This window comes from Triturus cristatus, chromosome 4_1 (genome assembly GCF_964204655.1).
Source record: "Triturus cristatus chromosome 4_1, aTriCri1.1, whole genome shotgun sequence".
NCBI classification, from domain to species: domain Eukaryota; kingdom Metazoa; phylum Chordata; class Amphibia; order Caudata; family Salamandridae; genus Triturus; species Triturus cristatus.
The window spans coordinates 123,105,040-123,127,075 of NC_140585.1; the positions used below are offsets into that span (position 1 = coordinate 123,105,040).

Genomic DNA, 22,036 nt, shown 5'->3' on the forward strand with positions numbered 1-22,036 from the left:
GAGGAATTTGATTTCTTATGCAATCTCAAAATGAAAATTTCACACCTTCCATTTTCATTTCGTCTTATTTTACTTGACATTCTTTCCTCTGAAGGATGTATAAAAGTGAAGTTCCTTGCAAAACAAGAGCAGAGGAATATCCAGAAACAGTTTTCCTTAATAAAAAATGATGAGTCTGCATACCATATTTAAGTGGGAGCCCGGCTAGCTCAGTCGGTAGAGCATGAGACTCTTAATCTCTGGGTCGTGGGTTCGAGCCCCACGTTGGGCGAAAACAAGTATTTTTTGCTGGATGATAGCATTGGCTCTCATAATATGGTGATTAATCTTGCATTAGACATGCACTAACTCCTAAAAATTGTATCTCCCTTGGTTACTCATTCATGAGAAATGTATCTCCAAGATTAGGTAGGGCCTGAGTCTAGGTTAACATGCAGTGATATCACTCCTATTCAAGTACTAAACATGCCAACCTGAAGTGTAAAACATCCCCTAGGTGTAGTTAAGGCATCAGTTAGGAGTGAACTGAACACTCATGTTATGGGCAATTAGACTTAAAATAAAGTGTGGACAGCAGTAACGTTACTTTTGAAATGTGATGCTGAGTGAGCACACAGGGGAATTAGCTCAAATGGTAGAGCGCTCGCTTAGCATGCAAGAGGTAGCGGGATCGATGCCCGCATTCTCCATTCTAAAATTTGCATACATTTTACTTTTTAACTTGTAATTGCCATGGTTGTTGCAGAGTAAGAACAGAAAAGTCACAGATGGCTTTCAAATTTGGTGTCATTATAACAACTAAAGTGGTTTAATCAAAAGTGTTTAGGTATTCTATAGCACGTGAGAGGAATTTGATTTCTTATGCAATCTCAAAATGAAAATTTCACACCTTCCATTTTCATTTCGTCTTATTTTACTTGACATTCTTTCCTCTGAAGGATGTATAAAAGTGAAGTTCCTTGCAAAACAAGAGCAGAGGAATATCCAGAAACAGTTTTCCTTAATAAAAAATGATGAGTCTGCATACCATATTTAAGTGGGAGCCCGGCTAGCTCAGTCGGTAGAGCATGAGACTCTTAATCTCAGGGTCGTGGGTTCGAGCCCCACGTTGGGCGAAAACGAGTATTTTTTGCTGGATGATAGCATTGGCTCTCATAATATGGTGATTAATCTTGCATTAGACATGCACTAACTCCTAAAAATTGTATCTCCCTTGGTTACTCATTCATGAGAAAGGTATCTCCAAGATTAGGTAGGGCCTGAGTCTAGGTTAACATGCAGTGATATCACTCCTATTCAAGTACTAAACATGCCAACCTGAAGTGTAAAACATCCCCTAGGTGTAGTTAAGGCATCAGTTAGGAGTGAACTGAACACTCATGTTATGGGCAATTAGACTTAAAATAAAGTTTGGACAGCAGTAACGTTACTTTTGAAATGTGATGCTGAGGGAGCACACAGGGGAATTAGCTCAAATGGTAGAGCGCTCGCTTAGCATGCGAGAGGTAGCGGGATCGATGCCCGCATTCTCCATTCTAAAATTTGCATACATTTTACTTTTTAACTTGTAATTGCCATGGTTGTTGCAGAGTAAGAACAGAAAAGTCACAGATGGCTTTCAAATTTGGTGTCATTATAACAACTAAAGTGGTTTAATCAAAAGTGTTTAGGTATTCTATAGCACGTGAGAGGAATTTGATTTCTTATGCAATCTCAAAATGAAAATTTCACACCTTCCATTTTCATTTCGTCTTATTTTACTTGACATTCTTTCCTCTGAAGGATGTATAAAAGTGAAGTTCCTTGCAAAACAAGAGCAGAGGAATATCCAGAAACGGTTTTCCTTAATAAAAAATGATGAGTCTGCATACCATATTTAAGTGGGAGCCCGGCTAGCTCAGTCGGTAGAGCATGAGACTCTTAATATCAGGGTCGTGGGTTCGAGCCCCACGTTGGGCGAAAACAAGTATCTTTTGCTGGATGATTGCATTGGCTCTCATAATATGGTGATTAATCTTGCATTAGACATGCACTAACTCCTAAAAATTGTATCTCCTTTGGTTACTCATTCATGAGAAATGTATCTCCAAGATTAGGTAGGGCCTGAGTCTAGGTTAACATACAGTGATATCACTCCTATTCAAGTACTAAACATGCCAACCTGAAGTGTAAAACATCCCCTAGGTGTAGTTAAGGCATCAGTTAGGAGTGAACTGAACACTCATGTTATGGGCAATTAGACTTAAAATAAAGTGTGGACAGCAGTAACGTTACTTTTGAAATGTGATGCTGAGTGAGCACACAGGGGAATTAGCTCAAATGGTAGAGCGCTCGCTTAGCATGCGAGATGTAGCGGGATCGATGCCCGCATTCTCCATTCTAAAATTTGCATACATTTTACTTTTTAACTTGTAATTGCCATGGTTGTTGCAGAGTAAGAACAGAAAAGTCACAGATGGCTTTCAAATTTGGTGTCATTATAACAACTAAAGTGGTTTAATCAAAAGTGTTTAGGTATTCTATAGCACGTGAGAGGAATTTGATTTCTTATGCAATCTCAAAATGAAAATTTCACACCTTCCATTTTCATTTCGTCTTATTTTACTTGACATTCTTTCCTCTGAAGGATGTATGAAAGTGAAGTTCCTTGCAAAACAAGAGCAGAGGAATATCCAGAAACGGTTTTCCTTAATAAAAAATGATGAGTCTGCATACCATATTTAAGTGGGAGCCCGGCTAGCTCAGTCGGTAGAGCATGAGACTCTTAATATCAGGGTCGTGGGTTCGAGCCCCACGTTGGGCGAAAACGAGTATTTTTTGCTGGATGATTGCATTGGCTCTCATAATATGGTGATTAATCTTGCATTAGACATGCACTAACTCCTAAAAATTGTATCTCCCTTGGTTACTCATTCATGAGAAATGTATCTCCAAGATTAGGTAGGGCCTGAGTCTAGGTTAACATACAGTGATATCACTCCTATTCAAGTACTAAACATGCCAACCTGAAGTGTAAAACATCCCCTAGGTGTAGTTAAGGCATCAGTTAGGAGTGAACTGAACACTCATGTTATGGGCAATTAGACTTAAAATAAAGTTTGGACAGCAGTAACGTTACTTTTGAAATGTGATGTTGAGTGAGCACACAGGGGAATTAGCTCAAATGGTAGAGCGCTCGCTTAGCATGCGAGAGGTAGCGGGATCGATGCCCGCATTCTCCATTCTAAAATTTGCATACATTTTACTTTTTAACTTGTAATTGCCATGGTTGTTGCAGAGTAAGAACAGAAAAGTCACAGATGGCTTTCAAATTTGGTGTCATTATAACAACTAAAGTGGTTTATCAAAAGTGTTTAGGTATTCTATAGCACGTGAGAGGAATTTGATTTCTTATGCAATCTCAAAATGAAAATTTCACACCTTCCATTTTTATTTCGTCTTATTTTACTTGACATTCTTTCCTCTGAAGGATGTATAAAAGTGAAGTTCCTTGCAAAACAAGAGCAGAGGAATATCCAGAAACAGTTTTCCTTAATAAAAAATGATGAGTCTGCATACCATATTTAAGTGGGAGCCCGGCTAGCTCAGTCGGTAGAGCATGAGACTCTTAATCTCATGGTCGTGGGTTCGAGCCCCACGTTGGGCGAAAACGAGTATTTTTTGCTGGATGATAGCATTGGCTCTCATAATATGGTGATTAATCTTGCATTAGACATGCACTAACTCCTAAAAATTGTATCTCCCTTGGTTACTCATTCATGAGAAAGGTATCTCCAAGATTAGGTAGGGCCTGAGTCTAGGTTAACATGCAGTGATATCACTCCTATTCAAGTACTAAACATGCCAACCTGAAGTGTAAAACATCCCCTAGGTGTAGTTAAGGCATCAGTTAGGAGTGAACTGAACACTCATGTTATGGGCAATTAGACTTAAAATAAAGTTTGGACAGCAGTAACGTTACTTTTGAAATGTGATGCTGAGGGAGCACACAGGGGAATTAGCTCAAATGGTAGAGCGCTCGCTTAGCATGCGAGAGGTAGCGGGATCGATGCCCGCATTCTCCATTCTAAAATTTGCATACATTTTACTTTTTAACTTGTAATTGCCATGGTTGTTGCAGAGTAAGAACAGAAAAGTCACAGATGGCTTTCAAATTTGGTGTCATTATAACAACTAAAGTGGTTTAATCAAAAGTGTTTAGGTATTCTATAGCACGTGAGAGGAATTTGATTTCTTATGCAATCTCAAAATGAAAATTTCACACCTTCCATTTTCATTTCGTCTTATTTTACTTGACATTCTTTCCTCTGAAGGATGTATAAAAGTGAAGTTCCTTGCAAAACAAGAGCAGAGGAATATCCAGAAACGGTTTTCCTTAATAAAAAATGATGAGTCTGCATACCATATTTAAGTGGGAGCCCGGCTAGCTCAGTCGGTAGAGCATGAGACTCTTAATATCAGGGTCGTGGGTTCGAGCCCCACGTTGGGCGAAAACAAGTATTTTTTGCTGGATGATTGCATTGGCTCTCATAATATGGTGATTAATCTTGCATTAGACATGCACTAACTCCTAAAAATTGTATCTCCTTTGGTTACTCATTCATGAGAAATGTATCTCCAAGATTAGGTAGGGCCTGAGTCTAGGTTAACATACAGTGATATCACTCCTATTCAAGTACTAAACATGCCAACCTGAAGTGTAAAACATCCCCTAGGTGTAGTTAAGGCATCAGTTAGGAGTGAACTGAACACTCATGTTATGGGCAATTAGACTTAAAATAAAGTGTGGACAGCAGTAACGTTACTTTTGAAATGTGATGCTGAGTGAGCACACAGGGGAATTAGCTCAAATGGTAGAGCGCTCGCTTAGCATGCGAGATGTAGCGGGATCGATGCCCGCATTCTCCATTCTAAAATTTGCATACATTTTACTTTTTAACTTGTAATTGCCATGGTTGTTGCAGAGTAAGAACAGAAAAGTCACAGATGGCTTTCAAATTTGGTGTCATTATAACAACTAAAGTGGTTTAATCAAAAGTGTTTAGGTATTCTATAGCACGTGAGAGGAATTTGATTTCTTATGCAATCTCAAAATGAAAATTTCACACCTTCCATTTTCATTTCGTCTTATTTTACTTGACATTCTTTCCTCTGAAGGATGTATGAAAGTGAAGTTCCTTGCAAAACAAGAGCAGAGGAATATCCAGAAACGGTTTTCCTTAATAAAAAATGATGAGTCTGCATACCATATTTAAGTGGGAGCCCGGCTAGCTCAGTCGGTAGAGCATGAGACTCTTAATATCAGGGTCGTGGGTTCGAGCCCCACGTTGGGCGAAAACGAGTATTTTTTGCTGGATGATTGCATTGGCTCTCATAATATGGTGATTAATCTTGCATTAGACATGCACTAACTCCTAAAAATTGTATCTCCCTTGGTTACTCATTCATGAGAAATGTATCTCCAAGATTAGGTAGGGCCTGAGTCTAGGTTAACATACAGTGATATCACTCCTATTCAAGTACTAAACATGCCAACCTGAAGTGTAAAACATCCCCTAGGTGTAGTTAAGGCATCAGTTAGGAGTGAACTGAACACTCATGTTATGGGCAATTAGACTTAAAATAAAGTTTGGACAGCAGTAACGTTACTTTTGAAATGTGATGTTGAGTGAGCACACAGGGGAATTAGCTCAAATGGTAGAGCGCTCGCTTAGCATGCGAGAGGTAGCGGGATCGATGCCCGCATTCTCCATTCTAAAATTTGCATACATTTTACTTTTTAACTTGTAATTGCCATGGTTGTTGCAGAGTAAGAACAGAAAAGTCACAGATGGCTTTCAAATTTGGTGTCATTATAACAACTAAAGTGGTTTATCAAAAGTGTTTAGGTATTCTATAGCACGTGAGAGGAATTTGATTTCTTATGCAATCTCAAAATGAAAATTTCACACCTTCCATTTTTATTTCGTCTTATTTTACTTGACATTCTTTCCTCTGAAGGATGTATAAAAGTGAAGTTCCTTGCAAAACAAGAGCAGAGGAATATCCAGAAACAGTTTTCCTTAATAAAAAATGATGAGTCTGCATACCATATTTAAGTGGGAGCCCGGCTAGCTCAGTCGGTAGAGCATGAGACTCTTAATCTCATGGTCGTGGGTTCGAGCCCCACGTTGGGCGAAAACGAGTATTTTTTGCTGGATGATAGCATTGGCTCTCATAATATGGTGATTAATCTTGCATTAGACATGCACTAACTCCTAAAAATTGTATCTCCCTTGGTTACTCATTCATGAGAAATGTATCTCCAAGATTAGGTAGGGCCTGAGTCTAGGTTAACATACAGTGATATCACTCCTATTCAAGTACTAAACATGCCAACCTGAAGTGTAAAACATCCCCTAGGTGTAGTTAAGGCATCAGTTAGGAGTGAACTGAACACTCATGTTATGGGCAATTAGACTTAAAATAAAGTGTGGACAGCATTAACGTTACTTTTGAAATGTGATGCTGAGTGAGCACACAGGGGAATTAGCTCAAATGGTAGAGCGCTCGCTTAGCATGCGAGAGGTAGCGGGATCGATGCCCGCATTCTCCATTTTAAAATTTGCATACATTTTACTTTTTAACTTGTAATTGCCATGGTTGTTGCAGAGTAAGAACAGAAAAGTCACAGATGGCTTTCAAATTTGGTGTCATTATAACAACTAAAGTGGTTTAATCAAAAGTGTTTAGGTATTCTATAGCACGTGAGAGGAATTTGATTTCTTATGCAATCTCAAAATGAAAATTTCACACCTTCCATTTTCATTTCGTCTTATTTTACTTGACATTCTTTCCTCTGAAGGATGTATAAAAGTGAAGTTCCTTGCAAAACAAGAGCAGAGGAATATCCAGAAACAGTTTTCCTTAATAAAAAATGATGAGTCTGCATACCATATTTAAGTGGGAGCCCGGCTAGCTCAGTCGGTAGAGCATGAGACTCTTAATCTCAGGGTCGTGGGTTCGAGCCCCATGTTGGGCGAAAACGAGTATTTTTTGCTGGATGATAGCATTGGCTCTCATAATATGGTGATTAATCTTGCATTAGACATGCACTAACTCCTAAAAATTGTATCTCCCTTGGTTACTCATTCATGAGAAATGTATCTCCAAGATTAGGTAGGGCCTGAGTCTAGGTTAACATACAGTGATATCACTCCTATTCAAGTACTAAACATGCCAACCTGAAGTGTAAAACATCCCCTAGGTGTAGTTAAGGCATCAGTTAGGAGTGAACTGAACACTCATGTTATGGGCAATTAGACTTAAAATAAAGTGTGGACAGCATTAACGTTACTTTTGAAATGTGATGCTGAGTGAGCACACAGGGGAATTAGCTCAAATGGTAGAGCGCTCGCTTAGCATGCGAGAGGTAGCGGGATCGATGCCCGCATTCTCCATTCTAAAATTTGCATACATTTTACTTTTTAACTTGTAATTGCCATGGTTGTTGCAGAGTAAGAACAGAAAAGTCACAGATGGCTTTCAAATTTGGTGTCATTATAACAACTAAAGTGGTTTAATCAAAAGTGTTTAGGTATTCTATAGCACGTGAGAGGAATTTGATTTCTTATGCAATCTCAAAATGAAAATTTCACACCTTCCATTTTCATTTCGTCTTATTTTACTTGACATTCTTTCCTCTGAAGGATGTATAAAAGTGAAGTTCCTTGCAAAACAAGCGCAGAGGAATATCCAGAAACAGTTTTCCTTAATAAAAAATGATGAGTCTGCATACCATATTTAAGTGGGAGCCCGGCTAGCTCAGTCGGTAGAGCATGAGACTCTTAATCTCAGGGTCGTGGGTTCGAGCCCCACGTTGGGCGAAAACGAGTATTTTTTGCTGGATGATTGCATTGGCTCTCATAATATGGTGATTAATCTTGCATTAGACATGCACTAACTCCTAAAAATTGTATCTCCCTTGGTTACTCATTCATGAGAAATGTATCTCCAAGATTAGGTAGGGCCTGAGTCTAGGTTAACATACAGTGATATCACTCCTATTCAAGTACTAAACATGCCAACCTGAAGTGTAAAACATCCCCTAGGTGTAGTTAAGGCATCAGTTAGGAGTGAACTGAACACTCATGTTATGGGCAATTAGACTTAAAATAAAGTGTGGACAGCAGTAACGTTACTTTTGAAATGTGATGCTGAGTGAGCACACAGGGGAATTAGCTCAAATGGTAGAGCGCTCGCTTAGCATGCGAGATGTAGCGGGATCGATGCCCGCATTCTCCATTCTAAAATTTGCATACATTTTACTTTTTAACTTGTAATTGCCATGGTTGTTGCAGAGTAAGAACAGAAAAGTCACAGATGGCTTTCAAATTTGGTGTCATTATAACAACTAAAGTGGTTTAATCAAAAGTGTTTAGGTATTCTATAGCACGTGAGAGGAATTTGATTTCTTATGCAATCTCAAAATGAAAATTTCACACCTTCCATTTTCATTTCGTCTTATTTTACTTGACATTCTTTCCTCTGAAGGATGTATAAAAGTGAAGTTCCTTGCAAAACAAGAGCAGAGGAATATCCAGAAACAGTTTTCCTTAATAAAAAATGATGAGTCTGCATACCATATTTAAGTGGGAGCCCGGCTAGCTCAGTCGGTAGAGCATGAGACTCTTAATCTCAGGGTCGTGGGTTCGAGCCCCACGTTGGGCGAAAACGAGTATTTTTTGCTGGATGATTGCATTGGCTCTCATAATATGGTGATTAATCTTGCATTAGACATGCACTAACTCCTAAAAATTGTATCTCCCTTGGTTACTCATTCATGAGAAATGTATCTCCAAGATTAGGTAGGGCCTGAGTCTAGGTTAACATACAGTGATATCACTCCTATTCAAGTACTAAACATGCCAACCTGAAGTGTAAACATCCCCTAGGTGTAGTTAAGGCATCAGTTAGGAGTGAACTGAACACTCATGTTATGGGCAATTAGACTTAAAATAAAGTGTGGACAGCAGTAACGTTACTTTTGAAATGTGATGCTGAATGAGCACACAGGGGAATTAGCTCAAATGGTAGAGCGCTCGCTTAGCATGCGAGAGGTAGCGGGATCGATGCCCGCATTCTCCATTCTAAAATTTGCATACATTTTACTTTTTAACTTGTAATTGCCATGGTTGTTGCAGAGTAAGAACAGAAAAGTCACAGATGGCTTTCAAATTTGGTGTCATTATAACAACTAAAGTGGTTTAATCAAAAGTGTTTAGGTATTCTATAGCACGTGAGAGGAATTTGATTTCTTATGCAATCTCAAAATGAAAATTTCACACCTTCCATTTTCATTTCGTCTTATTTTACTTGACATTCTTTCCTCTGAAGGATGTATAAAAGTGAAGTTCCTTGCAAAACAAGAGCAGAGGAATATCCAGAAACAGTTTTCCTTAATAAAAAATGATGAGTCTGCATACCATATTTAAGTGGGAGCCCGGCTAGCTCAGTCGGTAGAGCATGAGACTCTTAATCTCAGGGTCGTGGGTTCGAGCCCCACGTTGGGCGAAAACGAGTATTTTTTGCTGGATGATAGCATTGGCTCTCATATTATGGTGATTAATCTTGCATTAGACATGCACTAACTCCCAAAAATTGTATCTCCCTTGGTTACTCATTCATGAGAAATGTATCTCCAAGATTAGGTAGGGCCTGAGTCTAGGTTAACATACAGTGATATCACTCCTATTCAAGTACTAAACATGCCAACCTGAAGTGTAAAACATCCCCTAGGTGTAGTTAAGGCATCAGTTAGGAGTGAACTGAACACTCATGTTATGGGCAATTAGACTTAAAATAAAGTGCGGACAGCAGTAACGTTCCTTTTGAAATGTGATGCTGAGTGAGCACACAGGGGAATTAGCTCAAATGGTAGAGCGCTCGCTTAGCATGCGAGATGTAGCGGGATCGATGCCCGCATTCTCCATTCTAAAATTTGCATACATTTTACTTTTTAACTTGTAATTGCCATGGTTGTTGCAGAGTAAGAACAGAAAAGTCACAGATGGCTTTCAAATTTGGTGTCATTATAACAACTAAAGTGGTTTAATCAAAAGTGTTTAGGTATTCTATAGCACGTGAGAGGAATTTGATTTCTTATGCAATCTCAAAATGAAAATTTCACACCTTCCATTTTCATTTCGTCTTATTTTACTTGACATTCTTTCCTCTGAAGGATGTATAAAAGTGAAGTTCCTTGCAAAACAAGAGCAGAGGAATATCCAGAAACGGTTTTCCTTAATAAAAAATGATGAGTCTGCATACCATATTTAAGTGGGAGCCCGGCTAGCTCAGTCGGTAGAGCATGAGACTCTTAATATCAGGGTCGTGGGTTCGAGCCCCACGTTGGGCGAAAACGAGTATATTTTGCTGGATGATAGCATTGGCTCTCATATTATGGTGATTAATCTTGCATTAGACATGCACTAACTCCTAAAAATTGTATCTCCCTTGGTTACTCATTCATGAGAAATGTATCTCCAAGATTAGGTAGGGCCTGAGTCTAGGTTAACATACAGTGATATCACTCCTATTCAAGTACTAAACATGCCAACCTGAAGTGTAAAACATCCCCTAGGTGTAGTTAAGGCATCAGTTAGGAGTGAACTGAACACTCATGTTATGGGCAATTAGACTTAAAATAAAGTGCGGACAGCAGTAACGTTCCTTTTGAAATGTGATGCTGAGTGAGCACACAGGGGAATTAGCTCAAATGGTAGAGCGCTCGCTTAGCATACGAGAGGTAGCGGGATCGATGCCCGCATTCTCCATTCTAAAATTTGCATACATTTTACTTTTTAACTTGTAATTGCCATGGTTGTTGCAGAGTAAGAACAGAAAAGTCACAGATGGCTTTCAAATTTGGTGTCATTATAACAACTAAAGTGGTTTAATCAAAAGTTTTTAGGTATTCTATAGCACGTGAGAGGAATTTGATTTCTTATGCAATCTCAAAATGAAAATTTCACACCTTCCATTTTCATTTCGTCTTATTTTACTTGACATTCTTTCCTCTGAAGGATGTATAAAAGTGAAGTTCCTTGCAAAACAAGAGCAGAGGAATATCCAGAAACAGTTTTCCTTAATAAAAAATGATGAGTCTGCATACCATATTTAAGTGGGAGCCCGGCTAGCTCAGTCGGTAGAGCATGAGACTCTTAATCTCAGGGTCGTGGGTTCGAGCCCCACGTTGGGCGAAAACGAGTATTTTTTGCTGGATGATTGCATTGGCTCTCATAATATGGTGATTAATCTTGCATTAGACATGCACTAACTCCTAAAAATTGTATCTCCCTTGGTTACTCATTCATGAGAAATGTATCTCCAAGATTAGGTAGGGCCTGAGTCTAGGTTAACATACAGTGATATCACTCCTATTCAAGTACTAAACATGCCAACCTGAAGTGTAAAACATCCCCTAGGTGTAGTTAAGGCATCAGTTAGGAGTGAACTGAACACTCATGTTATGGGCAATTAGACTTAAAATAAAGTGTGGACAGCAGTAACGTTACTTTTGAAATGTGATGCTGAGTGAGCACACAGGGGAATTAGCTCAAATGGTAGAGCGCTCGCTTAGCATGCGAGAGGTAGCGGGATCGATGCCCGCATTCTCCATTCTAAAATTTGCATACATTTTACTTTTTAACTTGTAATTGCCATGGTTGTTGCAGAGTAAGAACAGAAAAGTCACAGATGGCTTTCAAATTTGGTGTCATTATAACAACTAAAGTGGTTTAATCAAAAGTGTTTAGGTATTCTATAGCACGTGAGAGGAATTTGATTTCTTATGCAATCTCAAAATGAAAATTTCACACCTTCCATTTTCATTTCGTCTTATTTTACTTGACATTCTTTCCTCTGAAGGATGTATAAAAGTGAAGTTCCTTGCAAAACAAGAGCAGAGGAATATCCAGAAACAGTTTTCCTTAATAAAAAATGATGAGTCTGCATACCATATTTAAGTGGGAGCCCGGCTAGCTCAGTCGGTAGAGCATGAGACTCTTAATCTCAGGGTCGTGGGTTCGAGCCCCACGTTGGGCGAAAACGAGTATTTTTTGCTGGATGATAGCATTGGCTCTCATATTATGGTGATTAATCTTGCATTAGACATGCACTAACTCCTAAAAATTGTATCTCCCTTGGTTACTCATTCATGAGAAATGTATCTCCAAGATTAGGTAGGGCCTGAGTCTAGGTTAACATACAGTGATATCACTCCTATTCAAGTACTAAACATGCCAACCTGAAGTGAAAAACATCCCCTAGGTGTAGTTAAGGCATCAGTTAGGAGTGAACTGAACACTCATGTTATGGGCAATTAGACTTAAAATAAAGTGCGGACAGCAGTAACGTTCCTTTTGAAATGTGATGCTGAGTGAGCACACAGGGGAATTAGCTCAAATGGTAGAGCGCTCGCTTAGCATACGAGAGGTAGCGGGATTGATGCCCGCATTCTCCAGTCTAAAATTTGCATACATTTTACTTTTTAACTTGTAATTGCCATGGTTGTTGCAGAGTAAGAACAGAAAAGTCACAGATGGCTTTCAAATTTGGTGTCATTATAACAACTAAAGTGGTTTAATCAAAAGTGTTTAGGTATTCTATAGCACGTGAGAGGAATTTGATTTCTTATGCAATCTCAAAATGAAAATTTCACACCTTCCATTTTCATTTCGTCTTATTTTACTTGACATTCTTTCCTCTGAAGGATGTATAAAAGTGAAGTTCCTTGCAAAACAAGAGCAGAGGAATATCCAGAAACGGTTTTCCTTAATAAAAAATGATGAGTCTGCATACCATATTTAAGTGGGAGCCCGGCTAGCTCAGTCGGTAGAGCATGAGACTCTTAATATCAGGGTCGTGGGTTCGAGCCCCACGTTGGGCGAAAACGAGTATATTTTGCTGGATGATAGCATTGGCTCTCATATTATGGTGATTAATCTTGCATTAGACATGCACTAACTCCTAAAAATTGTATCTCCCTTGGTTACTCATTCATGAGAAATGTATCTCCAAGATTAGGTAGGGCCTGAGTCTAGGTTAACATACAGTGATATCACTCCTATTCAAGTACTAAACATGCCAACCTGAAGTGTAAAACATCCCCTAGGTGTAGTTAAGGCATCAGTTAGGAGTGAACTGAACACTCATGTTATGGGCAATTAGACTTAAAATAAAGTGCGGACAGCAGTAACGTTCCTTTTGAAATGTGATGCTGAGTGAGCACACAGGGGAATTAGCTCAAATGGTAGAGCGCTCGCTTAGCATACGAGAGGTAGCGGGATCGATGCCCGCATTCTCCATTCTAAAATTTGCATACATTTTACTTTTTAACTTGTAATTGCCATGGTTGTTGCAGAGTAAGAACAGAAAAGTCACAGATGGCTTTCAAATTTGGTGTCATTATAACAACTAAAGTGGTTTAATCAAAAGTGTTTAGGTATTCTATAGCACGTGAGAGGAATTTGATTTCTTATGCAATCTCAAAATGAAAATTTCACACCTTCCATTTTCATTTCGTCTTATTTTACTTGACATTCTTTCCTCTGAAGGATGTATAAAAGTGAAGTTCCTTGCAAAACAAGAGCAGAGGAATATCCAGAAACAGTTTTCCTTAATAAAAAATGATGAGTCTGCATACCATATTTAAGTGGGAGCCCGGCTAGCTCAGTCGGTAGAGCATGAGACTCTTAATCTCAGGGTCGTGGGTTCGAGCCCCACGTTGGGCGAAAACGAGTATTTTTTGCTGGATGATAGCATTGGCTCTCATATTATGGTGATTAATCTTGCATTAGACATGCACTAACTCCTAAAAATTGTATCTCCCTTGGTTACTCATTCATGAGAAATGTATCTCCAAGATTAGGTAGGGCCTGAGTCTAGGTTAACATACAGTGATATCACTCCTATTCAAGTATTAAACATGCCAACCTGAAGTGTAAAACATCCCCTAGGTGTAGTTAAGGCATCAGTTAGGAGTGAACTGAACACTCATGTTATGGGCAATTAGACTTAAAATAAAGTGTGGACAGCAGTAACGTTACTTTTGAAATGTGATGCTGAGTGAGCACACAGGGGAATTAGCTCAAATGGTAGAGCGCTCGCTTAGCATGCGAGAGGTAGCGGGATCGATGCCCGCATTCTCCATTCTAAAATTTGCATACATTTTACTTTTTAACTTGTAATTGCCATGGTTGTTGCAGAGTAAGAACAGAAAAGTCACAGATGGCTTTCAAATTTGGTGTCATTATAACAACTAAAGTGGTTTAATCAAAAGTGTTTAGGTATTCTATAGCACGTGAGAGGAATTTGATTTCTTATGCAATCTCAAAATGAAAATTTCACACCTTCCATTTTCATTTCGTCTTATTTTACTTGACATTCTTTCCTCTAAAGGATGTATAAAAGTGAAGTTCCTTGCAAAACAAGAGCAGAGGAATATCCAGAAACGGTTTTCCTTAATAAAAAATGATGAGTCTGCATACCATGTTTAAGTGGGAGCCCGGCTAGCTCAGTCGGTAGAGCATGAGACTCTTAATATCAGGGTCGTGGGTTCGAGCCCCACGTTGGGCGAAAACGAGTATTTTTTGCTGGATGATTGCATTGGCTCTCATAATATGGTGATTAATCTTGCATTAGACATGCACTAACTCCTAAAAATTGTATCTCCCTTGGTTACTCATTCATGAGAAATGTATCTCCAAGATTAGGTAGGGCCTGAGTCTAGGTTAACATACAGTGATATCACTCCTATTCAAGTACTAAACATGCCAACCTGAAGTGTAAAACATCCCCTAGGTGTAGTTAAGGCATCAGTTAGGAGTGAACTGAACACTCATGTTATGGGCAATTAGACTTAAAATAAAGTGTGGACAGCAGTAACGTTACTTTTGAAATGTGATGCTGAGTGAGCACACAGGGGAATTAGCTCAAATGGTAGAGCGCTCGCTTAGCATGCGAGATGTAGCGGGATCGATGCCCGCATTCTCCATTCTAAAATTTGCATACATTTTACTTTTTAACTTGTAATTGCCATGGTTGTTGCAGAGTAAGAACAGAAAAGTCACAGATGGCTTTCAAATTTGGTGTCATTATAACAACTAAAGTGGTTTAATCAAAAGTGTTTAGGTATTCTATAGCACGTGAGAGGAATTTGATTTCTTATGCAATCTCAAAATGAAAATTTCACACCTTCCATTTTCATTTTGTCTTATTTTACTTGACATTCTTTCCTCTGAAGGATGTATAAAAGTGAAGTTCCTTGCAAAACAAGAGCAGAGGAATATCCAGAAACAGTTTTCCTTAATAAAAAATGATGAGTCTACATACCATATTTAAGTGGGAGCCCGGCTAGCTCAGTCGGTAGAGCATGAGACTCTTAATCTCAGGGTCGTGGGTTCGAGCCCCACGTTGGGCGAAAACGAGTATTTTTTGCTGGATGATAGCATTGGCTCTCATAATATGGTGATTAATCTTGCATTAGACATGCACTAACTCCTAAAAATTGTAACTCCCTTGGTTACTCATTCATGAGAAATGTATCTCCAAGATTAGGTAGGGCCTGAGTCTAGGTTAACATACAGTGATATCACTCCTATTCAAGTACTAAACATGCCAACCTGAAGTGTAAAACATCCCCTAGGTGTAGTTAAGGCATCAGTTAGGAGTGAACTGAACACTCATGTTATGGGCAATTAGACTTAAAATAAAGTGCGGACAGCAGTAACGTTCCTTTTGAAATGTGATGCTGAGTGAGCACACAGGGGAATTAGCTCAAATGGTAGAGCGCTCGCTTAGCATACGAGAGGTAGCGGGATCGATGCCCGCATTCTCCATTCTAAAATTTGCATACATTTTACTTTTTAACTTGTAATTGCCATGGTTGTTGCAGAGTAAGAACAGAAAAGTCACAGATGGCTTTCAAATTTGGTGTCATTATAACAACTAAAGTGGTTTAATCAAAAGTGTTTAGGTATTCTATAGCACGTGAGAGGAATTTGATTTCTTATGCAATCTCAAAATGAAAATTTCACACCTTCCATTTTCATTTCATCTTATTTTACTTGACATTCTTTCCTCTGAAGGATGTATGAAAGTGAAGTTCCTTGCAAAACAAGAGCAGAGGAATATCCAGAAACGGTTTTCCTTAATAAAAAATGATGAGTCTGCATACCATATTTAAGTGGGAGCCCGGCTAGCTCAGTCGGTAGAGCATGAGACTCTTAATATCAGGGTCGTGGGTTCGAGCCCTACGTTGGGCGAAAACGAGTATATTTTGCTGGATGATTGCATTGGCTCTCATAATATGGTGATTAATCTTGCATTAGACATGCACTAACTCCTAAAAATTGTATCTCCCTTGGTTACTCATTCATGAGAAATGTATCTCCAAGATTAGGTAGGGCCTGAGTCTAGGTTAACATACAGTGATATCACTCCTATTCAAGTATTAAACATGCCAACCTGAAGTGTAAAACATCCCCTAGGTGTAGTTAAGGCATCAGTTAGGAGTGAACTGAACACTCATGTTATGGGCAATTAGACTTAAAATAAAGTGTGGACAGCAGTAACGTTACTTTTGAAATGTGATGCTGAGTGAGCACACAGGGGAATTAGCTCAAATGGTAGAGCGCTCGCTTAGCATGCAAGAGGTAGCGGGATCGATGCCCGCATTCTCCATTCTAAAATTTGCATACATTTTACTTTTTAACTTGTAATTGCCATGGTTGTTGCAGAGTAAGAACAGAAAAGTCACAGATGGCTTTCAAATTTGGTGTCATTATAACAACTAAAGTGGTTTAATCAAAAGTGTTTAGGTATTCTATAGCACGTGAGAGGAATTTGATTTCTTATGCAATCTCAAAATGAAAATTTCACACCTTCCATTTTCATTTCGTCTTATTTTACTTGACATTCTTTCCTCTGAAGGATGTATAAAAGTGAAGTTCCTTGCAAAACAAGAGCAGAGGAATATCCAGAAACAGTTTTCCTTAATAAAAAATGATGAGTCTGCATACCATATTTAAGTGGGAGCCCGGCTAGCTCAGTCGGTAGAGCATGAGACTCTTAATCTCAGGGTTGTGGGTTCGAGCCCCACGTTGGGCGAAAACGAGTATCTTTTGCTGGATGATAGCATTGGCTCTCATAATATGGTGATTAATCTTGCATTAGACATGCACTAACTCCTAAAAATTGTATCTCCCTTGGTTACTCATTCATGAGAAATGTATCTCCAAGATTAGGTAGGGCCTGAGTCTAGGTTAACATACAGTGATATCACTCCTATTCAAGTACTAAACATGCCAACCTGAAGTGTAAATCATCACCTAGGTGTAGTTAAGGCATCAGTTAGGAGTGAACTGAACACTCATGTAATGGGCAATTAGACTTAAAATAAAGTGTGGACAGCAGTAACGTTACTTTTGAAATGTGATGCTGAGTGAGCACACAGGGGAATTAGCTCAAATGGTAGAGCGCTCGCTTAGCATGCGAGAGGTAGCAGGATCGATGCCCGCATTCTCCATTCTAAAATTTGCATACATTTTACTTTTTAACTTGTAATTGCCATGGTTGTTGCAGAGTAAGAACAGAAAAGTCACAGATGGCTTTCAAATTTGGTGTCATTATAACAACTAAAGTGGTTTAATCAAAAGTGTTTAGGTATTCTATAGCACGTGAGAGGAATTTGATTTCTTATGCAATCTCAAAATGAAAATTTCACACCTTCCATTTTCATTTCGTCTTATTTTACTTGACATTCTTTCCTCTGAAGGATGTATAAAAGTGAAGTTCCTTGCAAAACAAGAGCAGAGGAATATCCAGAAACAGTTTTCCTTAATAAAAAATGATGAGTCTGCATACCATATTTAAGTGGGAGCCCGGCTAGCTCAGTCGGTAGAGCATGAGACTCTTAATCTCAGGGTCGTGGGTTCGAGCCCCACGTTGGGCGAAAACGAGTATTTTTTGCTGGATGATAGCATTGGCTCTCATAATATGGTGATTAATCTTGCATTAGACATGCACTAACTCCTAAAAATTGTATCTCCCTTGGTTACTCATTCATGAGAAATGTATCTCCAAGATTAGGTAGGGCCTGAGTCTAGGTTAACATACAGTGATATCACTCCTATTCAAGTACTAAACATGCCAACCTGAAGTGTAAAACATCCCCTAGGTGTAGTTAAGGCATCAGTTAGGAGTGAACTGAACACTCATGTTATGGGCAATTAGACTTAAAATAAAGTGTGGACAGCAGTAACGTTACTTTTGAAATGTGATGCTGAGTGAGCACACAGGGGAATTAGCTCAAATGGTAGAGCGCTCGCTTAGCATGCGAGAGGTAGCGGGATCGATGCCCGCATTCTCTATTCTAAAATTTGCATACATTTTACTTTTTAACTTGTAATTGCCATGGTTGTTGCAGAGTAAGAACAGAAAAGTCACAGATGGCTTTCAAATTTGGTGTCATTATAACAACTAAAGTGGTTTAATCAAAAGTGTTTAGGTATTCTATAGCACGTGAGAGGAATTTGATTTCTTATGCAATCTCAAAATGAAAATTTCACACCTTCCATTTTCATTTCGTCTTATTTTACTTGACATTCTTTCCTCTAAAGGATGTATAAAAGTGAAGTTCCTTGCAAAACAAGAGCAGAGGAATATCCAGAAACGGTTTTCCTTAATAAAAAATGATGAGTCTGCATACCATGTTTAAGTGGGAGCCCGGCTAGCTCAGTCGGTAGAGCATGAGACTCTTAATATCAGGGTCGTGGGTTCGAGCCCCACGTTGGGCGAAAACGAGTATTTTTTGCTGGATGATTGCATTGGCTCTCATAATATGGTGATTAATCTTGCATTAGACATGCACTAACTCCTAAAAATTGTATCTCCCTTGGTTACTCATTCATGAGAAATGTATCTCCAAGATTAGGTAGGGCCTGAGTCTAGGTTAACATACAGTGATATCACTCCTATTCAAGTACTAAACATGCCAACCTGAAGTGTAAAACATCCCCTAGGTGTAGTTAAGGCATCAGTTAGGAGTGAACTGAACACTCATGTTATGGGCAATTAGACTTAAAATAAAGTGTGGACAGCAGTAACGTTACTTTTGAAATGTGATGCTGAGTGAGCACACAGGGGAATTAGCTCAAATGGTAGAGCGCTCGCTTAGCATGTGAGATGTAGCGGGATCGATGCCCGCATTCTCCATTCTAAAATTTGCATACATTTTACTTTTTAACTTGTAATTGCCATGGTTGTTGCAGAGTAAGAACAGAAAAGTCACAGATGGCTTTCAAATTTGGTGTCATTATAACAACTAAAGTGGTTTAATCAAAAGTGTTTAGGTATACTATAGCACGTGAGAGGAATTTGATTTCTTATGCAATCTCAAAATGAAAATTTCACACCTTCCATTTTCATTTTGTCTTATTTTACTTGACATTCTTTCCTCTGAAGGATGTATAAAAGTGAAGTTCCTTGCAAAACAAGAGCAGAGGAATATCCAGAAACAGTTTTCCTTAATAAAAAATGATGAGTCTACATACCATATTCAAGTGGGAGCCCGGCTAGCTCAGTCGGTAGAGCATGAGACTCTTAATCTCAGGGTCGTGGGTTCAAGCCCCACGTTGGGCGAAAACGAGTATTTTTTGCTGGATGATAGCATTGGCTCTCATAATATGGTGATTAATCTTGCATTAGACATGCACTAACTCCTAAAAATTGTAACTCCCTTGGTTACTCATTCATGAGAAATGTATCTCCAAGATTAGGTAGGGCCTGAGTCTAGGTTAACATACAGTGATATCACTCCTATTCAAGTACTAAACATGCCAACCTGAAGTGTAAAACATCCCCTAGGTGTAGTTAAGGCATCAGTTAGGAGTGAACTGAACACTCATGTTATGGGCAATTAGACTTAAAATAAAGTGTGGACAGCAGTAACGTTACTTTTGAAATGTGATGCTGAGTGAGCGCACAGGGGAATTAGCTCAAATGGTAGAGCGCTCGCTTAGCATGCGAGAGGTAGCGGGATCGATGCCCGCATTCTCCATTCTAAAATTTGCATACATTTTACTTTTTAACTTGTAATTGCCATGGTTGTTGCAGAGTAAGAACAGAAAAGTCACAGATGGCTTTCAAATTTGGTGTCATTATAACAACTAAAGTGGTTTAATCAAAAGTGTTTAGGTATTCTATAGCACGTGAGAGGAATTTGATTTCTTATGCAATCTCAAAATGAAAATTTCACACCTTCCATTTTCATTTCGTCTTATTTTACTTGACATTCTTTCCTCTGAAGGATGTATAAAAGTGAAGTTCCTTGCAAAACAAGAGCAGAGGAATATCCAGAAACAGTTTTCCTTAATAAAAAATGATGAGTCTGCATACCATATTTAAGTGGGAGCCCGGCTAGCTCAGTCGGTAGAGCATGAGACTCTTAATCTCAGGGTCGTGGGTTCGAGGCCCACGTTGGGCGAAAACGAGAATTTTTTGCTGGATGATAGCATTGGCTCTCATATTATGGTGATTAATCTTGCATTAGACATGCACTAACTCCTAAAAATTGTATCTCCCTTGGTTACTCATTCATGAGAAATGTATCTCCAAGATTAGGTAGGGCCTGAGTCTAGGTTAACATACAGTGATATCACTCCTATTCAAGTACTAAACATGCCAACCTGAAGTGTAAAACATCCCCTAGGTGTAGTTAAGGCATCAGTTAGGAGTGAACTGAACACTCATGTTATGGGCAATTAGACTTAAAATAAAGTGCGGACAGCAGTAACGTTCCTTTTGAAATGTGATGCTGAGTGAGCACACAGGGGAATTAGCTCAAATGGTAGAGCGCTCGCTTAGCATACGAGAGGTAGCGGGATCGATGCCCGCATTCTCCATTCTAAAATTTGCATACATTTTACTTTTTAACTTGTAATTGCCATGGTTGTTGCAGAGTAAGAACAGAAAAGTCACAGATGGCTTTCAAATTTGGTGTCATTATAACAACTAAAGTGGTTTAATCAAAAGTGTTTAGGTATTCTATAGCACGTGAGAGGAATTTGATTTCTTATGCAATCTCAAAATGAAAATTTCACACCTTCCATTTTCATTTCATCTTATTTTACTTGACATTATTTCCTCTGAAGGATGTATGAAAGTGAAGTTCCTTGCAAAACAAGAGCAGAGGAATATCCAGAAACGGTTTTCCTTAATAAAAAATGATGAGTCTGCATACCATATTTAAGTGGGAGCCCGGCTAGCTCAGTCGGTAGAGCATGAGACTCTTAATATCAGGGTCGTGGGTTCGAGCCCCACGTTGGGCGAAAACGAGTATATTTTGCTGGATGATTGCATTGGCTCTCATAATATGGTGATTAATCTTGCATTAGACATGCACTAACTCCTAAAAATTGTATCTCCCTTGGTTACTCATTCATGAGAAATGTATCTCCAAGATTAGGTAGGGCCTGAGTCTAGGTTAACATACAGTGATATCACTCCTATTCAAGTATTAAACATGCCAACCTGAAGTGTAAAACATCCCCTAGGTGTAGTTAAGGCATCAGTTAGGAGTGAACTGAACACTCATGTTATGGGCAATTAGACTTAAAATAAAGTGTGGACAGCAGTAACGTTACTTTTGAAATGTGATGCTGAGTGAGCACACAGGGGAATTAGCTCAAATGGTAGAGCGCTCGCTTAGCATGCAAGAGGTAGTGGGATCGATGCCCGCATTCTCCATTCTAAAATTTGCATACATTTTACTTTTTAACTTGTAATTGCCATGGTTGTTGCAGAGTAAGAACAGAAAAGTCACAGATGGCTTTCAAATTTGGTGTCATTATAACAACTAAAGTGGTTTAATCAAAAGTGTTTAGGTATTCTATAGCACGTGAGAGGAATTTGATTTCTTATGCAATCTCAAAATGAAAATTTCACACCTTCCATTTTCATTTCGTCTTATTTTACTTGACATTCTTTCCTCTGAAGG

General features: G+C 38.8%; 21 non-coding genes across 21 annotated transcripts; all 21 read left to right on the forward strand.

Moving 5' to 3' along the window:
- Window positions 1-1,042: 1,042 nt before the first annotated feature.
- On the forward strand, window positions 1,043-1,115 carry TRNAK-CUU (transfer RNA lysine (anticodon CUU)). Its single transcript has one exon. It is a non-coding gene; the product is annotated as a tRNA-Lys (tRNA).
- A 345-nt stretch (window positions 1,116-1,460) lies between these two features.
- TRNAA-AGC (transfer RNA alanine (anticodon AGC)) lies at window positions 1,461-1,533 on the forward strand. The gene has a single exon. It is a non-coding gene; the product is annotated as a tRNA-Ala (tRNA).
- A 1,615-nt stretch (window positions 1,534-3,148) lies between these two features.
- On the forward strand, window positions 3,149-3,221 carry TRNAA-AGC (transfer RNA alanine (anticodon AGC)). Its single transcript has one exon. It is a non-coding gene; the product is annotated as a tRNA-Ala (tRNA).
- A 352-nt stretch (window positions 3,222-3,573) lies between these two features.
- Window positions 3,574-3,646, forward strand: TRNAK-CUU (transfer RNA lysine (anticodon CUU)). The gene has a single exon. It is a non-coding gene; the product is annotated as a tRNA-Lys (tRNA).
- A 345-nt stretch (window positions 3,647-3,991) lies between these two features.
- Window positions 3,992-4,064, forward strand: TRNAA-AGC (transfer RNA alanine (anticodon AGC)). Its single transcript has one exon. It is a non-coding gene; the product is annotated as a tRNA-Ala (tRNA).
- A 1,615-nt stretch (window positions 4,065-5,679) lies between these two features.
- TRNAA-AGC (transfer RNA alanine (anticodon AGC)) lies at window positions 5,680-5,752 on the forward strand. The gene has a single exon. It is a non-coding gene; the product is annotated as a tRNA-Ala (tRNA).
- Window positions 5,753-6,104: 352 nt separating this feature from the next.
- TRNAK-CUU (transfer RNA lysine (anticodon CUU)) lies at window positions 6,105-6,177 on the forward strand. Its single transcript has one exon. It is a non-coding gene; the product is annotated as a tRNA-Lys (tRNA).
- A 345-nt stretch (window positions 6,178-6,522) lies between these two features.
- On the forward strand, window positions 6,523-6,595 carry TRNAA-AGC (transfer RNA alanine (anticodon AGC)). The gene has a single exon. It is a non-coding gene; the product is annotated as a tRNA-Ala (tRNA).
- A 771-nt stretch (window positions 6,596-7,366) lies between these two features.
- On the forward strand, window positions 7,367-7,439 carry TRNAA-AGC (transfer RNA alanine (anticodon AGC)). Its single transcript has one exon. It is a non-coding gene; the product is annotated as a tRNA-Ala (tRNA).
- Window positions 7,440-7,792: 353 nt separating this feature from the next.
- Window positions 7,793-7,865, forward strand: TRNAK-CUU (transfer RNA lysine (anticodon CUU)). The gene has a single exon. It is a non-coding gene; the product is annotated as a tRNA-Lys (tRNA).
- Window positions 7,866-8,636: 771 nt separating this feature from the next.
- On the forward strand, window positions 8,637-8,709 carry TRNAK-CUU (transfer RNA lysine (anticodon CUU)). Its single transcript has one exon. It is a non-coding gene; the product is annotated as a tRNA-Lys (tRNA).
- Window positions 8,710-9,053: 344 nt separating this feature from the next.
- On the forward strand, window positions 9,054-9,126 carry TRNAA-AGC (transfer RNA alanine (anticodon AGC)). Its single transcript has one exon. It is a non-coding gene; the product is annotated as a tRNA-Ala (tRNA).
- Window positions 9,127-9,479: 353 nt separating this feature from the next.
- On the forward strand, window positions 9,480-9,552 carry TRNAK-CUU (transfer RNA lysine (anticodon CUU)). The gene has a single exon. It is a non-coding gene; the product is annotated as a tRNA-Lys (tRNA).
- A 1,615-nt stretch (window positions 9,553-11,167) lies between these two features.
- TRNAK-CUU (transfer RNA lysine (anticodon CUU)) lies at window positions 11,168-11,240 on the forward strand. The gene has a single exon. It is a non-coding gene; the product is annotated as a tRNA-Lys (tRNA).
- A 345-nt stretch (window positions 11,241-11,585) lies between these two features.
- On the forward strand, window positions 11,586-11,658 carry TRNAA-AGC (transfer RNA alanine (anticodon AGC)). Its single transcript has one exon. It is a non-coding gene; the product is annotated as a tRNA-Ala (tRNA).
- A 353-nt stretch (window positions 11,659-12,011) lies between these two features.
- On the forward strand, window positions 12,012-12,084 carry TRNAK-CUU (transfer RNA lysine (anticodon CUU)). The gene has a single exon. It is a non-coding gene; the product is annotated as a tRNA-Lys (tRNA).
- Window positions 12,085-13,699: 1,615 nt separating this feature from the next.
- TRNAK-CUU (transfer RNA lysine (anticodon CUU)) lies at window positions 13,700-13,772 on the forward strand. The gene has a single exon. It is a non-coding gene; the product is annotated as a tRNA-Lys (tRNA).
- A 345-nt stretch (window positions 13,773-14,117) lies between these two features.
- Window positions 14,118-14,190, forward strand: TRNAA-AGC (transfer RNA alanine (anticodon AGC)). The gene has a single exon. It is a non-coding gene; the product is annotated as a tRNA-Ala (tRNA).
- A 1,197-nt stretch (window positions 14,191-15,387) lies between these two features.
- On the forward strand, window positions 15,388-15,460 carry TRNAK-CUU (transfer RNA lysine (anticodon CUU)). The gene has a single exon. It is a non-coding gene; the product is annotated as a tRNA-Lys (tRNA).
- Window positions 15,461-17,919: 2,459 nt separating this feature from the next.
- On the forward strand, window positions 17,920-17,992 carry TRNAK-CUU (transfer RNA lysine (anticodon CUU)). The gene has a single exon. It is a non-coding gene; the product is annotated as a tRNA-Lys (tRNA).
- A 2,033-nt stretch (window positions 17,993-20,025) lies between these two features.
- On the forward strand, window positions 20,026-20,098 carry TRNAA-AGC (transfer RNA alanine (anticodon AGC)). Its single transcript has one exon. It is a non-coding gene; the product is annotated as a tRNA-Ala (tRNA).
- Window positions 20,099-22,036: the final 1,938 nt, after the last annotated feature.